We start from the raw sequence: 15,000 nt of genomic DNA, 5'->3' as shown, positions 1-15,000 counted from the left end.
ACATCCAGAGATTCACCAACAAGACAAACAAGCTGGAGGGAGTCAAATTTTCCAAGACCTATTTTGCCATCAATACTTGGAGGGGAGTTAAGGATACAGGAAAAGAAAAATATCCCAAAGTGATCATTCGGCCAAGAGGACTTATGCTCCTAATTGCTCGTGTGCCTTTGAAAGTTCCCTACAGCTCTTCGCATTCAATTGTCTCTTATTTTGAAGATCAAAACAATGATGCAAAGTGCCCCTATTTAACTTAAGTGCTCTGACAAGGCACACAGACTATTCTTCAGCATTTGTGCTGTACGTAGCCATCAGAAAATCACATGTTTATTATGCATACAGAGCTCTCACTTGATTGGAAAGCATTTTCCATTTTTTGCAGGGCACCCCAGCTCAGCAGCCAAGAGCACAGCTCCTCCATGGCAGACGCGGTGCGAATACTCACGGCGAGTCCCGGCAGTGTCCCTGGCTGACTGCACATTCTGACCCCTGTCCCGCAGCCTTACCCCTCTTCTGAAGCCCGGAGCAGGTGGAAGGATTCTGGAAGGTCCATGCTCTTGGCCTTTTCCTGCCCAATTGCACAAGGTTAACGAGACCTGCAGAGGAATCGCTGCTGGAGACAGGGCAACACGAGCCTTGCAGAGCATCACATCTGGAGTCCAGAGGCGCTTGCCTCCCCCACTTGCATTTGCTTCCCACTCCCTCAGATGGAGCAGGATCAGTGATTCTCCTTTGCAAAGAGCTCGAACAAGGACTGTGGAAGAAGAATAAAGGGGAAGGGAGATTTGAAAATGAAGTCTAGTTATTTTTTAATCTCATACCTGAAATTTATAGCATCATTCTCCCCTCTGAATAAACAACTATTCTGTCCCCTCCAATTACAACACACGAAGCTGACTGCTACATGCAATGTCAAATTTACACTGGTGCCTTTTATCAGGATTTCCTTTCATATTGCTCTCTAAGCAATGACTTTGTAAGGAGATTAACTGCATTATATGCCACACATTAAACAAACCCACATGTATACAACACAGCTTTTAAGAGATTTCTCTTTTCCCCAGGATGGCCCTTCCTATCTTAGAAGGCCTTGGTTTTTAGCACCCTCTCCCTCAAGCACTGGTCCACTACCACCACCACCAGAGAGGAGTTCAAGATATACCCAGTATCCATCAACACTGCCAATTAATCAGGTGGAGATAGCTTTATTATTCTTATTTCATGGGGAAATTGCTGATCAGCTCTACTTGTTATCCGAGATAAAGGCAAAAGGAAAAAATGTGGAGACTTACAATAAAGACAAGGCATACATTTTCCAACAAAGGCATCTTCAAAAGAGAATTCCTTCAAAAAGTTCATTTAATTTTTTTCCTTAATACTTGTTCTTTTTCTAAAAGCTATTCTCTCACTACAGTTTACAAAACCCAACTAAACAAAACCTGACAAAAACAAACAACAATCTTCCCGAGTGCCGTGCAATCCACAGCAACATAACTGACAACTTTTTATTCATTCAGTGACATGAATTGTGGCCACCATAGATGTTTTCCAAGGGACTATCTAGTTCCTGTAAGCATCATCTTTCAGGAGACTGCTCAGAGTAGCAATTTGTTTCTGAAATGGATCCCAAATACTCAGGGAGTTGGAACATGGGTGGACTCTTCCTTCCCACAGACCTGCCTGGTACCAGGCAGTGACACCCAACAAGAGAACCTGGGTGGGTGAAGAGCCAGCTCTTCATCGTCAGGTTCCAGGCTGCTTGCTTTGCTTTCCAACGACTTGGCTGGTTCTTCATATCGGATTGTTCCATTTCATGTTTCCTGCTCACATACATATAGCACTGTCATCTCCCCAAACCCACAGATCAGAGATGCTGGAGGGGCTGTCTCCCCCTGCCAGGCCCTCCTGCCTTCCCTTGCCTCCTTGCAAGACTGTGGAATGTTCATTCTCTCAGCTTCTTTTGCTGTCTACCACATCTCTTCCATCACCTGTAGTGCTTTTCCTGGTTTCTATTGCTCTTTGCCACATTCTTTTCCTTTACTTTCTGTCCACACCCCGGCATCCCTGAAAGTTTTGATTTTTCAATTCTCCACCTACCAAAGCTACTCAAACAGAACACTGGAGAATGACTGACCTTGACATACAGGTCTAAGAAAAAAAAGATTTTTTTAATTACTATATTATTACCAACAATAATACTGAATCAGTTAATGGAAAACAGATCAAATATGCTTCTCTTTTTGTAGGGGCTGAAAAAATTAAAATGCATTATGTAATTGTCCATACTTTTTCTGGGAAAATAAGAAACCTACATTCAACAACTTCATGTTCAGCTGTTTCTCCAGCTGGAAAGATGGGGAAAAAAAAATTAGAATATCCATTCATTCTCTGAAGAGGAAGCAACCAGTCTTTACACAACACAAATTAGTTTATCTAGAACTAATATTTTATATTTAACCCAGAAGCTGATCTAAGATCTTGGCTTCATCCAGATGAAAGGCTGGCTGCTTGTATATTGGTAAGGCAATCCTACTTAAGTAAAACTAGAATTGTGTAGATGGAAACTACTTCTATAGCAGCAAAATTAAGGGAAATAAAAAAATTGAAAAGTCTGAAAGCAGTCATCAGCCAAACCTTTCTTCAAATGGACACTTTCCAGGTACCAAAATGATGAAAAGGCACCATATATGCAGCCTAAAGAGTTATTGAGGTGAGGCTGTACAGTGTTCTTATAACCAGAAATATCAAGTTTCCTTCCCCTAGTGTACCCCTCTGGGCTTTAGGCACACAAATAATGGAATAATTGCACCTGGCAAGAGAGCAATGAAATGAAAATGTCCCTAAGTTACTAAAGTAACACACACACCTGTAGTAAGAGATTGATTTGCCTTCCAACAGGAACTATCCTACAATCTCTATGATCCACAGACTCTCAGAAACAAAATGATGTTCACTCCTTACAAAACAGTATTTCAGAGTGTACCATTTGCCCTCTCAGAGGGGCAGGAATGGGACGCTCATCCAGTAGCAGAGATCACATATCTCCAGCAAGGAGAAGCACGGCAAAGCCCCTCATTATTCAAACACCCACATGATGCTGGGGACACCAGGAGCAAGGAGTCACCTCAGCCAGGACCAGCTGCAGAGGCAGTGATGGAGCCTGTGAGCTCCTGCTTGCCCTTTCCAGCACCAGGGTAGGATTCTGCCTCTTCCTCAGCAGTCCCACACACAGAGCAAGCACCACTGCAGGTGACTTCGCCACTTGGCTTTGCTCTTCTCACACTCACACACTCAGGTGTGCCTGCACACATGCTGACACAGGGGCACATATTTCTGATCCTTTCATTTGTTGCAACACTGCATCCATGGTAAATATATCCATCCTGCTGCAGTAAATCATCATTTTACAATGGATATATACCTATATTATTACTGTAATGCTGATGTACTGAACCATTAGTATAAAAAAGCAAGCAGGTGATAAAAATGATGCAAAGACTCCCATAAAGTAAGAAACAAAACCCAAACTACTGTAGCAAACATTAGCACTGAGATAAGTAAATTAGCGATTATTCTGGAGATAAATTAGTGGGTAGATAGGAGTAGGTAAAGTATATGTGGCTGCTTGTATCTTTTCCAGTTGGGAGCTGTGAGCTGTGTCTCCTAGAATCTATGTAGCGTCAGTGCAATAATATGGATGGATATTTAAGACTAGGCTATGACCATGACTCTGAGGCAATTGCCTTCCATAGAAGTCAGCACACCAGCAAATTTCATCCTTATTAACTTCGCTGCTTTTATACATCACACTAATTAAAAACCCTACCATAAAAGTTGCTCTCAGACACTTTGCATAGAGTAAATATGCTGTGGGAATCCAGTGTAACTGCAAATTTGCCTCTAAGTAGAAAACAGTCAGTGACCCTGAAGAGATCAATTTTTAGGCTGCAATACAAGGTATCCATGGAACGGAAAGATTAACTCTTCTCAGCATTTGGAAGTATTTCAAGACTCCCAGTGAAACCAAATCTTCAGAGAAAACATACATTCTGAGTGGCTTTGGAATCCACACCTAATATATAGAGAAACCTTCAAAGCAGGTCATTTATTTGACATAATTGTGCTAACATCCCTTTAAGCTGTGCAAACCAGAAAGATCATTTCAAAATATTAACTTATTTCTTGCTATCAACAACAATGCAATTAATTCCCCTCAATAAAGATTGTTTTTGCAAAAGAGCAATAAGGTGCCTCTGCAGGGGGCATCATTATCATTAAATAATCACACCCCAGGAGACGCGAGGCACTGCGCTGCACCATGTACATTTTAGCACTCCGGAGTATGATTAGTTTGCGTTAACCACACCCCAGAACAGCTAATTGGGAAAAGACTATAAACTGAGGAGATTTCTGGATTCCTTTTATTTCTGGAACTGACAGGGAAACCAGGAAGTTTTTAACCAGTCGTGTGGAAAAGGTGGCCAGGTGTGACCTAGCAAGGCACTGTCTCTCTATGGCTGTCACCGGAGCCCATAACACCAGCCTGCCGTGGCAATGCACATCAATATCTCCATCCTCAAAAAATCACATGAGCCAACCCCCTCTGTGTAACAAGAGGTTAGGTTAGGACTTTGGAATGGGGTGTTTTCTTACAAAAACCAAACCAGGCCCAGCTGTTCTGCACAGATAGAATCATGGAATCATTAAAATTGGAAAAGACCTCCAAGATCAAGTCCAACATTCAACTGAAGACCACCGTATCAGGAAGTGCCAAGTCTACTCACTTTTTGAACACTTTCACGGATGCTGATTCCACCACTATTTATATATATGCAGGAAAACAGGCACATATTATTTTAATAGAATGGCCACTTCTTATCTGCTGGATTTTTTATATCATTTTGGACAGTCTGCTGTGATATTTGGCAAATCTTTGGAAATACATGGGATTTTTTTTAAGTACATACTTCCAGAACATAGATAATTGCTTTGCATGGTGCTGGCTGGAGTCCTGAGGACTCAGTTGTTGGGTTGGTTTTTTTTTTTCAAACCAGTGGTCTTTACCACAGAATGTACCCTGGCAATTAGATACCCCTGCTACACATGGAAGCTATGACGATTATACTCTAGATTAGTCAATTTTCCCTTGCTGAAAAGAACACGTAAGAAAATTGTGAAAGAATCATCTCACAATTTGGATGTGAATAAAGCAGAAACCACCTCATCATTCTGGAGATGAAATTCAAGCCTGCTTTGACAGCCTCAGGCATGACTTCAAAGGCAACCACACGGGCACAGGATCAGCACTGTGAATCTAGAACCACGTACAAGGGTAAAGAAGCTCAGTGACTATCCCAGAGCGGGCCAAGCCTCACTGCTGTGGACCTAGCAGCCCTTTTCTGGGATATTGCAGGCCTCTACTTAGTTTCGAAAATATAAGGGAAGGGGGAATGCAGAAGAATAGTAACTCCTCAAGGAATGATGGGGACACCATAGAGATGGCCCCTGCGAGTGTGGAGGGCACACACCCAGGACAAGGCCACATGGCCTGGAACAAAGAAGATCCCACAGCCACCTGAAGACTGTGAGAAACTATGGCCACGGGGAGTCCCTACTATACACAAGCCCTCTGGGGGTAGGGTATGACCCCTAGACCTGTGTGGAGGAGATTAGTGAGCAGCATTTGTTGCTTGTATTCTTAGCATGGGCTATCTCCATATTCAGTGCTGTTACCCATTTCTTGCCAAAAACTGAAAGAGAGTGAAAATTTTCTGCAACACCTTTAGGTTAGATGCACCAAGCCTTACCAAACAGCCCTCCTTCCTCCTCAGGAGCCAAGAATTTTGCTGGTGTGGGAGTGTCATTAAAGCTGTATTAGCAACGCTTCTCCCATTTATGGGTGAGACCAAGTTGAACAAAGGCTTTTCAAGAGAATAAAACAAAAATGAGAATTAGAGATACAGTAATTCAAATGAAACAAACAATACCACATGCATGAGCAAGCAATATACTTATTGTTAACACAGGTTATTTTATAATCAATATTTAAAGTATTTTATCAGGAGCGTAACTGATACTTCATGACTATGTATGTGCAGCCAGTAAGGTATAGATTTATAAATATGAGGGTTATCATAGCTTCAGTGTAGCAAGGCATAGCCGTTTTAAAATTGAAATTCTCAGATTTTATCTTTCCACAGGATAATGTAACTTTACAATTACTTAGCTCATAAAGAACTAATTTCATTCAGCTTCCAATAAATACTTTCAAAATAGGAGTCTATAGCAAGATTTCTTGAGTGGTCGAATCATGAACAATAACCATCATAAAGACTTTGAAGGAAAGTCTTGATAATGAGATTAATACCTGCAGGCTTCCCTCACAAAGATTTAGTTTTATAAGCAATTAATAATAACCTCCTTTTTCTATTTTTTTATATTACAAAGAAAATAAGTTATTGATTTCAACTGCAAAAATAACTATTTGCATAACACTGTTGATTGTATGTTCTACTAGCACAATCAGGATTAATTGAAGCAAAATATTTTATTATTTTTAAATGGGTAAAGATTTTATATATATTAGCATTTGAATCTGATTAGAACAGTCTGTTTACCAGCACTATTAGGAGCACGGCTCCTATTACCATATTCAATCCACACTATGGCATAAAGCCTTCCTGTTGACACCTCTGTACAGACTTGTGGGCAGACCTTTGAAAGCATTCCTAAATTTTAAATATGACGAGTACTAGCAACTATTGCTCAGCTCTTCTTATATTCTAGATATGATGTTCTTAATCAAATATTGTGAGTGAAAACAGCAGGCAGTCAGTAATCTATGGGAATTTTGCCACTGATTTCCATTTTATCCACCTGATAAACCCCATTCTTACCTCCATGTTTGAATGTGGGAGGAAGCTCACCCCGCAGAAGGGCAGCCAGAGCATCTAAGTGCAGTCTATGTAAATTGCTGATGGAGGAAGAGCCTCTGCCTTTAGGTAGTGCTTCTGCTCTGGGGAGGGAAGTGTCAGATGCCACAAGTTTGACAACCTGGATAAAACCTTTGACCTGCAACAGGGCAAAGCCAAAACACTGTGATGAAATAATGTAATTCCCACCATACTTCAACTTTCTCAATTGGGCATATTTCTAAACAGATCACATTTACTATGAAACCACATCTAAACTTTATTTCACATTCAAATTGCATGCATGGTTACCTTTTTTTGTGCTTTTCTGCGAGTACAATGGTTTCAAATGTAAAACTGAGGCAACCCAGTGATAGCCCTTTTAAGTCGATGAACTAGCCATGCAATATACTCTCTCATTTAAAAATTTATATTCATACTCAGGTTCTCTGTCTGAGTAAATACCAAATTCTTTCTGGTTCCCAGACTGAAAGACCTTTTTCTGTAGCTTATTTTTAAAATTAATTCATCATGAACCAAATGACTGACATCACACTGAGCGGGAGCTTTGGTAGCATCTTTTCTCATCTGATGCTTCCCTCCAGCCACCAGCAGCCAGACAGCACGTGTGCTTTGCTGGGCCAGGTGTCTGCGAGAAATAAAAGGCATCCTCTGCTTGAAACAGCAGCACTGGATTGCTGTAGCTGGAAAAAGGGGGAATTCTACTACATTAGATATAAAAATGGATCACTTCATGTCCATGGTAAGAACTTACCTTATGATCCCGCACTCAGTCACCATCAGAACATCAGAGCTTGTTTTTTGTCTAGCTGGGTTATGCACAAATTTTGGACTGTCACCAATTCAGGAGAGGGATCTCATCTGATCTGTTTTCTCATGTTTGCTTTCCCTGAACAACTCCCAGCTGAGATAGATGCAATCAGAGACTTAACAAGAGAATTTTCAAATCTTCCCTCAGCAATTAGCATAAAAATTTTTAAAAAGAGTAGAAAAGAGAACCTTGGGGAGGGGCAAGAGGAAGTGTCAAGAATCATGGACATTAGGTTTTAAAGATGAGTACTGTCTAGGACCATTTTTTTCCCCAGTATTTGACTGGCTCCACTTGCTAGTAGGAAAAAGAGTTTTAAAATCAAACAAGTATAGCAGGTTCTTGAATTTCAGCTGGTTTGAATTTTTTAAATCTCTGATAGTCTGACTAGTCATCCAACATGAATAGAAACAAAATAAAATGACATGGGACCAGTCCACAGGCAGATTAACTATAGGCACAGAAAGCACAGAGAGAAAAATGCAGCAAGAAATTAAAGGAAAATTCTAAATATCTAATAAATCTGAGAACTTCATAAACATTTTACACAGAAGAAAGAAACAAAATATGGCAACTAAATTATGCATTCAGAATCGTATGCTTAACTGGGATACTTCACACTTGGATTTTGGTGAATGCCGCTTTTAATTCCATTGCAGATGTTCGTATTCATAACACGACTATGCCCAAATTTAGCCAATATCAAACTGCTTTTATATGTATACTACAAATATCAAATGCCTGCAAAAGAGGCAAGAATTTAAAAGTAGAGAACATAAACTGGACTGTGAAAGAGGAAAAGGAGAATAGATGAAAATCATTTTTAGAAACATCAGTCCTTGGAAAAATCACTATTAGCAAATTATCAGTTGCTTCTTCAAATAATAAGACTTTTAATCAATATGCAAAAAAATAATCAATTCCATCTCTCATTTTTTTATCCTTCTTTCTTTTGCTCTCATATTTTATGTACAGTAACTCACATTTCTCAGCCCACTGTGTAGCTATGAACTGAAATCAAATATTCAGACAGTAAATGAAGCTGCAGTTTGTATTTATAATGCTCCTATAACTATGTATATATATATTATACAATCTCAATCTCTGTTAAAAAAAGCAGTTCAATAGAAAGAGATCATTTTATTAAAAAATCATGAATGCAACTGCACTCATTCAACCTTAGAAATGCTTTGATGGCTTTTCAGCGCTGCAATATATTTAGATGGGAATATGTCATTAATATAAACAGCAGAATAGAAACTATTAAACTAACACAATTTAAAACTGAGCAAACCTGAGTATTTGATTAAAGTTTTTGTGCATTCTATACACTTGAACAGGTAACATAGAAGCATAATATTTTTGTTGATTTTTAATTTGTTAGAAGTATTACAATTGAAAAGCTAAATTTTCCAGTAGTTTGTATTTAGAAATTAGAAATCTGGTCCTGTAGGAACTTTTTTAGTCTTATTTTCCAGGCTATACTCTGAATTTCAAGCGAAGTTTAAGACAGAAAGCAGTAATGATGCACATTATAGGGACCATCTCCTTTGTTACAAGGCAACACTAAATGTGCTGACTTTGAGCCAGTGTACATTTGGTAACTTTCAGTGATAAGGACAAAATCCAATTCCATATATACTTAATGCATAAAGAATTTTTCAGAAGATTTGCAAATAAAACACTATGGTTAGAAAGGTCATCCATTAATATGTAGTCAAGCCTTTAATGGATGTGTTTATTTTTCTAGACTGAATAATTAGCTGAGCATTTCTTCCCCCAGAATAACATTGTATTGCATAAATGCAGAGAATTGCTTACTAAAAACAGTTTAAATTACACCTTGCACGCAGTACGTGCAACAACTGTGCTCCTCTCTCTAGGATATTAGGGGTAAATTTTTAAAGCAGTCCACAGAACATAATCTTGTTATTTCCTAACTGGATTTGTGTGCTTAAGACTCACACACTGCTTTGAAAAATTACCCCTTCAGAAGATTGACCTGGGCAAGGAACGGGAGTTTTAAACCTGGATTGAAGCAGAAGTTGTAACCCAGCTTGGCAGCAAAGGCTGGCTTAGCAAAACGACTTGCTGTAGTCATACTACTGTTTGAATGGCCAAATTAAAGAAACTAATTCTTATTCTAATCACATCCAGTGGAATTCTGATATGCTGACACCCAAAATTATGGCTCTGTCATTAGAAAGAGAATGAGTGGGAATGTTTTGAAATTTTTTCTGTAAATTATGAAATAGACAGGAGCCTAAATGACAAGATATGACACTTTTGTTTTTTGATTATACAGTTAAAAGTTTTAGTACTCAGCTTCATTTCAAGGGTGAATCACATCAGAATGGATCTAATCCAAATGAAATACCTTTAAGATTCTTACTTCTTCAACTATAAGAGATCTATCATGTCTCCTGCATGAAGCCTCATTTTCGTGTTAGAACAGATGGGCAAAATTGTCATTAACAGAAACTGACAACTCTAAAACTGAAATATAGATTTAGAAAGAAATCTAATGAATTAAATCAATGTTATTGCAATGAAAGCCAAAGAAATTAATAGTGATTTGTAAAGTTACCCTCTATTTTAACCTCAGTATATTTTAGTCAGTGTGATTTTACATTCACAATACCTTTTCAGACTCATTGTTAATGTCTTACTGTGTAATACACTCTTGTCTTAATATATCATCCACTCTTAGGAGAGTAGGACTTTGGGCTCCATTCAACCAGACCAGCCTGCAAGATGCTGAGAAACATGGCAAATCCAAATTTGGTTGCATTTTCCCCTGTCCTGCAGCACAGAGGCAGTGGCACTAGAAGACTTTCATGCACTTCTAGAGCAGACTCCTATGGTTACACATTTCTAATCAAAATTATTTACAAGGATGGATGTGCTCACTTCAAATAAAACTCACTTCAAATAAACACTCAGCTTTTCTAAAAGCTCCTTTAAAGCATATGTGTCATTTATTTCCAGCCCTTTAGCTCCAAAATAAAATATTTTCCAGCTAATATCTCTTTCTAGATTTGTGGGGGTGGGTTTTTTTCATTTGCATAGTACTACAACAATTAAGATTTTTGATATACCACATATAAAGCCCTGAACAAGGACAAGTACCTTCATATTGTCCAAGGACACTTTGTTGTGAAACTATGGAAGCTAGAAGGCAATATATCAGATGGTTAGAAATTAATTATCAGAGTCAAAAGACTCATCCCAAGTTGCAATGGGAGCAGAAGCAACACACCCAAAAGCCCTCCCAGGCTAAACAGCTGCAAACTCTGCTAGTCAGAACTGCTCTCACCCTGCCCATGCTCACAGAGCTGCACAAGTCTTGGCTTAGACAACTTTCTACAAGATAACTGTTTCCCATTTAGCCCTTTTTCTTTCTCAGATAGAAGGGTTTCTTTCCATAATCTGCAAGGAAAGAAAAAGCAAAATTCCATACAACCCCTTTTGTATGTACAGGTAGGCAGCTGCATGGAGCCTCCATTCCTGGAGCCTTCTTCCCTGAGAAGCCATCTGCACACAGTCCTGAGTAACACGGTCTCGGGGACCCCACCTGAGCAAGGAGGTTGCACTAGATGACCTCCAGTGGTCCCTGCCAACCTTACCTGTTCTGTGATTTAATAGCACCAGTGTTTATTCATATTGTAAGGATAGAAGTAAAAAAAGCAAAACAAACTGCACAGCTGAAATACCAGAAATGGTGCTAAAAGCTCACACCCATCAGCCTGATGGAGAATGCAACAAGAGAAATGAGGCTTGTGACACTGGTGATACTAAACTTGATTTAAGAAAAAGAAAAGTAGTGTGCTTGGTTTCTTTGTCAGTACCAGGAAGGTTTCAGAAAGGGAAGAAATGCAATATTGGAGCTGAATCCTTTAAAGCCAAAGATCTGCCATTTTCAGCTGTATTTCAAACCACAATGTCATAAAACTGTAGCTTTGAATATCATGTTTCAGCAACTGTTTATAATGTCATGCAAGACCAATAACATATTTGATTGTAAAAAGTATTTGTTCAATTGTCTATTTTAACAAATAAAATCTTGATGCAGTATTTCCTACTAACAGGTTTATATCACTTCCTGGTCCTTACTTTCTTAGCATCTCTTGACTTTTTATAAACCCAGCAGTTTTCTTGCATCTTGCTTTCACCTTCTTTTGTAGTGGGTAAAGGCAAGGAGAAGTCCAAAGGGGTGTGCAGACTGCAGCACATTGGTCAGCATGGAGATGACAACAGGCAGGGTGAGAACTCTCCTCACCTCACCCTGTGATCACTGAGTCAGCAACAGGCAGAATATTTCATCTCAGTTCCTATCAAGACCCTTAAAGAGTCTCAAATTCATGATACTGGGTCGGGAATTTGCTTACAGACATAGGCTTCGGACCTCATCCAACATGACTGAAGAGTCATCAGCTGACTGACAACTCACTCACCATACACGCATGCAAAGCAGCAAACACACATCAACCACTTTGAAAAATAAGGTCTGTGGAAGAGAAAAAAATCAGAAAATTATTTCAGAAGCTCAGAGACTTAATAATGAAGGCAGTGTTCAAAAGATACTTAAAGAGCATTACAGACAGAGTAAGGGTTTAAAGCACTATTTTTAGTAATGTTCAATAAAACATGCATCTGCTATATGTTTTTGATTTCATGAGGAAGCTCTTTCTTCGTGACACTACGGCGGGCTTGTCAAACTTCAGTCTAGTACAAACCATTTGATTGAAAAGTGCGACAGAGACACAAACAGGATACCACCTCCACAAACCTCTTTTTGTTTCCAAAAATTTCCATTTGGATTCAGAGGCTGATGATCAAGCCAAATAAAAATACAGTGTGCCACTGAAATGAAGATGTTTTATTAAGAGCAATCTCTTGCCAGCAATATCCGTTATTCTCCCTACGTGCAGCAAACTCGTCCATACATTTTTTAAATGCAACTAACCTTATTTTATTAAGCAGATCAATCTAGAGTGGAAAGTGTGATTTTAATTGCAGGTTTGTGTGTAGCATAAGATTTGGCTGGGAATTCACCACACACTTTCCTGGGGGGCTAACCCCTCCAGACCCCGCCACGCGGCCCGAGTTTCCCTGCGCTGGCGGAGCACCACAGGCAGGTTTTAGGTATTCAGCACACCCTTCACCTTGCCTTGCTCATGCATTTGCTCCCCCGATTTACATGCATTACACCCGTGGTGCCGTGCCAGCCCTGAGCCCTTCCTCGGCTGCCCAGCCTGGCACTGGCCCCATTGGTCCTGGGGGCTCCCATGGTGGGTGGGGACACCCCGAGACCCCCACAGCAGGGAGGGAGAGCCAGAAAGGGGCACTGGATCTTTGCAGCCGTGTGCCACAGCCTCTGCCTCCCCCAAAATGGACGCGAGGCAGTGATCTATTTTACTCCATATGATTAGTGCCAGACTAACTGTTCAAAGGAAAGCCAACACTACTTCGCTAATTTAGTCACATACAATATTAGATCTTTGATATATGCCTTATGTACAGCCTGCATTACCTTCTACAGACAAATACAAAAACATGGTCAACATTTGCAGTAAAATTATCATAGAAATGCCATCTGAAACCTTATTTCCTTTTACAATGTGCATTTCACAAATAACTTGTATTAAAATTATGTTTTACAGGGCAGAAATAGAAAACAAATACTCCTAGTAATTTAAACAGGCATTTGCATAACATGACTAAAAACATGTTAGAAAAAAGAGTTCTGCAGCTGGAAGAATGAGGTAAAAATACAGATACAGTGATTTTAACACTGAATGTAAAAATGCCTTTTAGCTGCCATAATTAGTGAATTAAAGTGTACTTTCATCAAAACCATTCTAACTAAGATTACTATTATTGTTCTCACACACTGCTTCCTGCTTGTTCAATAGCACAATATTAGTAACAGGTAAATCACAGATTTCCAGAAAATCTCTTCACTGAAGCATCACCCCAAAATATTACCTTGTTCAAGCCCCCACCTTGCAAAAGCCACTTCCTCTCATGACAAATTGTTATTTACAAAGCCACACTCTTGCTCAAAGTGTTTTAATATTAATTATGCCTTTTGTTTAAAAACTGGATTACCCTGTGACACTGGGGAGTTTACAGGAGCACACGGAGCAGAGTGATGCCAAACCCAGCAGCTTTGGGGACTGGGAGTGCTGTGGGTGGGTGCCAGCCAGATGCTGCTCTTGGTGACAGGGAGGAAGGTGTCATTCATGACTGGGTGAAATTATAAGTAATTAGGGAAATATTTTCTACAAGAATAAAAGAGGAAATTGAGGCAGATGCATGGTGGCTGCAAGGTTAATCAGGAGCAAGTCCCACTGGAGGAGGGAAGGAAAGAGGCAATGGTGACTCCTGGGAGCTGAAATAAGATTATCAACGGACTTCAGACTGGCCACATCAGATCCCACCTTAGGCGAAATTGGATTAGGTATTTTAAGCCTTCTGGTACAAAATTCTTCTATGGAGAACTACTCTGATGGTCTGTAGGAACTTGTAGTTCTCATTTAAAAAAATTGTGCTATTCTCTACAACACAGAGATTCTTAAATATTTAAAAGCCTCCTCCATTGGTTGTTCATCAGATTGATTACGATGCATATTTCAGCAGTTTTTTTCTAAAAATGCTCATCAGAGGATCAAGAAACGAGGTGTTCTGTGTGCTCTACATTGATTCACACTATTTCATTTTAATTCCAAAATACTGAATTCAGAAAACTGCCAAGAAAACAAAGCAGGAAATGTTTGTGTTTTGCTGTATGTTGCATATGCTCTATGGTAACCAAGAACACAAAAGAAATAGATGATGTTGCATTTCTCAGCCTATCATTCACTAGCAAGCAAGCAGAGGAATAAAAACCAGAAGCACTGTAACTTTCCTCAGAGTACCTGCATATTTTTTCTTCTAACTTGGTAGAGAACAGAAATCTGCCAAGCTTCATATGCTACTTACCTTGTTGGAGCTCTCTCATTCAAATTAAATTTAAGAATAATTTCACCTCCAAAAGAATAAAGCCATGCATATGTCCTGAAAATTAGCATCAAACTAACCCAGTTTAAATACCTTTGTGAAGGCCTTGGGTTAAAGAGGGTGGTGTCCCTTTACCTCTACCTTTGTGAGAAAACTTCAGAACCAAACAATCTTGTTTAGCTTGTGCTTTCAAGGATACAGGTCAAATGTATCTTACCACCACATAAATCTGACGTTCATATCGCCTTTGAGGCGCTGGAT

General features: G+C 39.5%; 1 long non-coding RNA gene across 1 annotated transcript in view; it reads right to left on the bottom strand.

The window, feature by feature from the left end:
- LOC108448367 overlaps nucleotides 1-15,000 on the bottom strand; it is a 56,317-nt gene that overhangs the window by 14,871 nt on the left and 26,446 nt on the right. The window contains exons 2-4 of the long non-coding RNA XR_001864265.1: nucleotides 6,894-7,068; nucleotides 5,805-5,918; nucleotides 1-751 (exon numbers count right to left, since the gene is read on the bottom strand). The exon at nucleotides 1-751 is cut by the window's left edge and continues 6,797 nt beyond it. This is a non-coding gene — a long non-coding RNA (uncharacterized LOC108448367). The remainder of the gene's footprint in view (nucleotides 752-5,804; nucleotides 5,919-6,893; nucleotides 7,069-15,000) is intronic.

The sequence above is a fragment of the Corvus brachyrhynchos genome, unplaced genomic scaffold, assembly GCF_000691975.1.
Source record: "Corvus brachyrhynchos isolate BGI_N302 unplaced genomic scaffold, ASM69197v1 scaffold26, whole genome shotgun sequence".
Classification (NCBI taxonomy): Eukaryota; Metazoa; Chordata; class Aves; order Passeriformes; family Corvidae; genus Corvus; species Corvus brachyrhynchos.
Note: the sequence above shows the minus strand (reverse complement) of the source record. Positions and strands in the feature narration are given on the sequence as shown.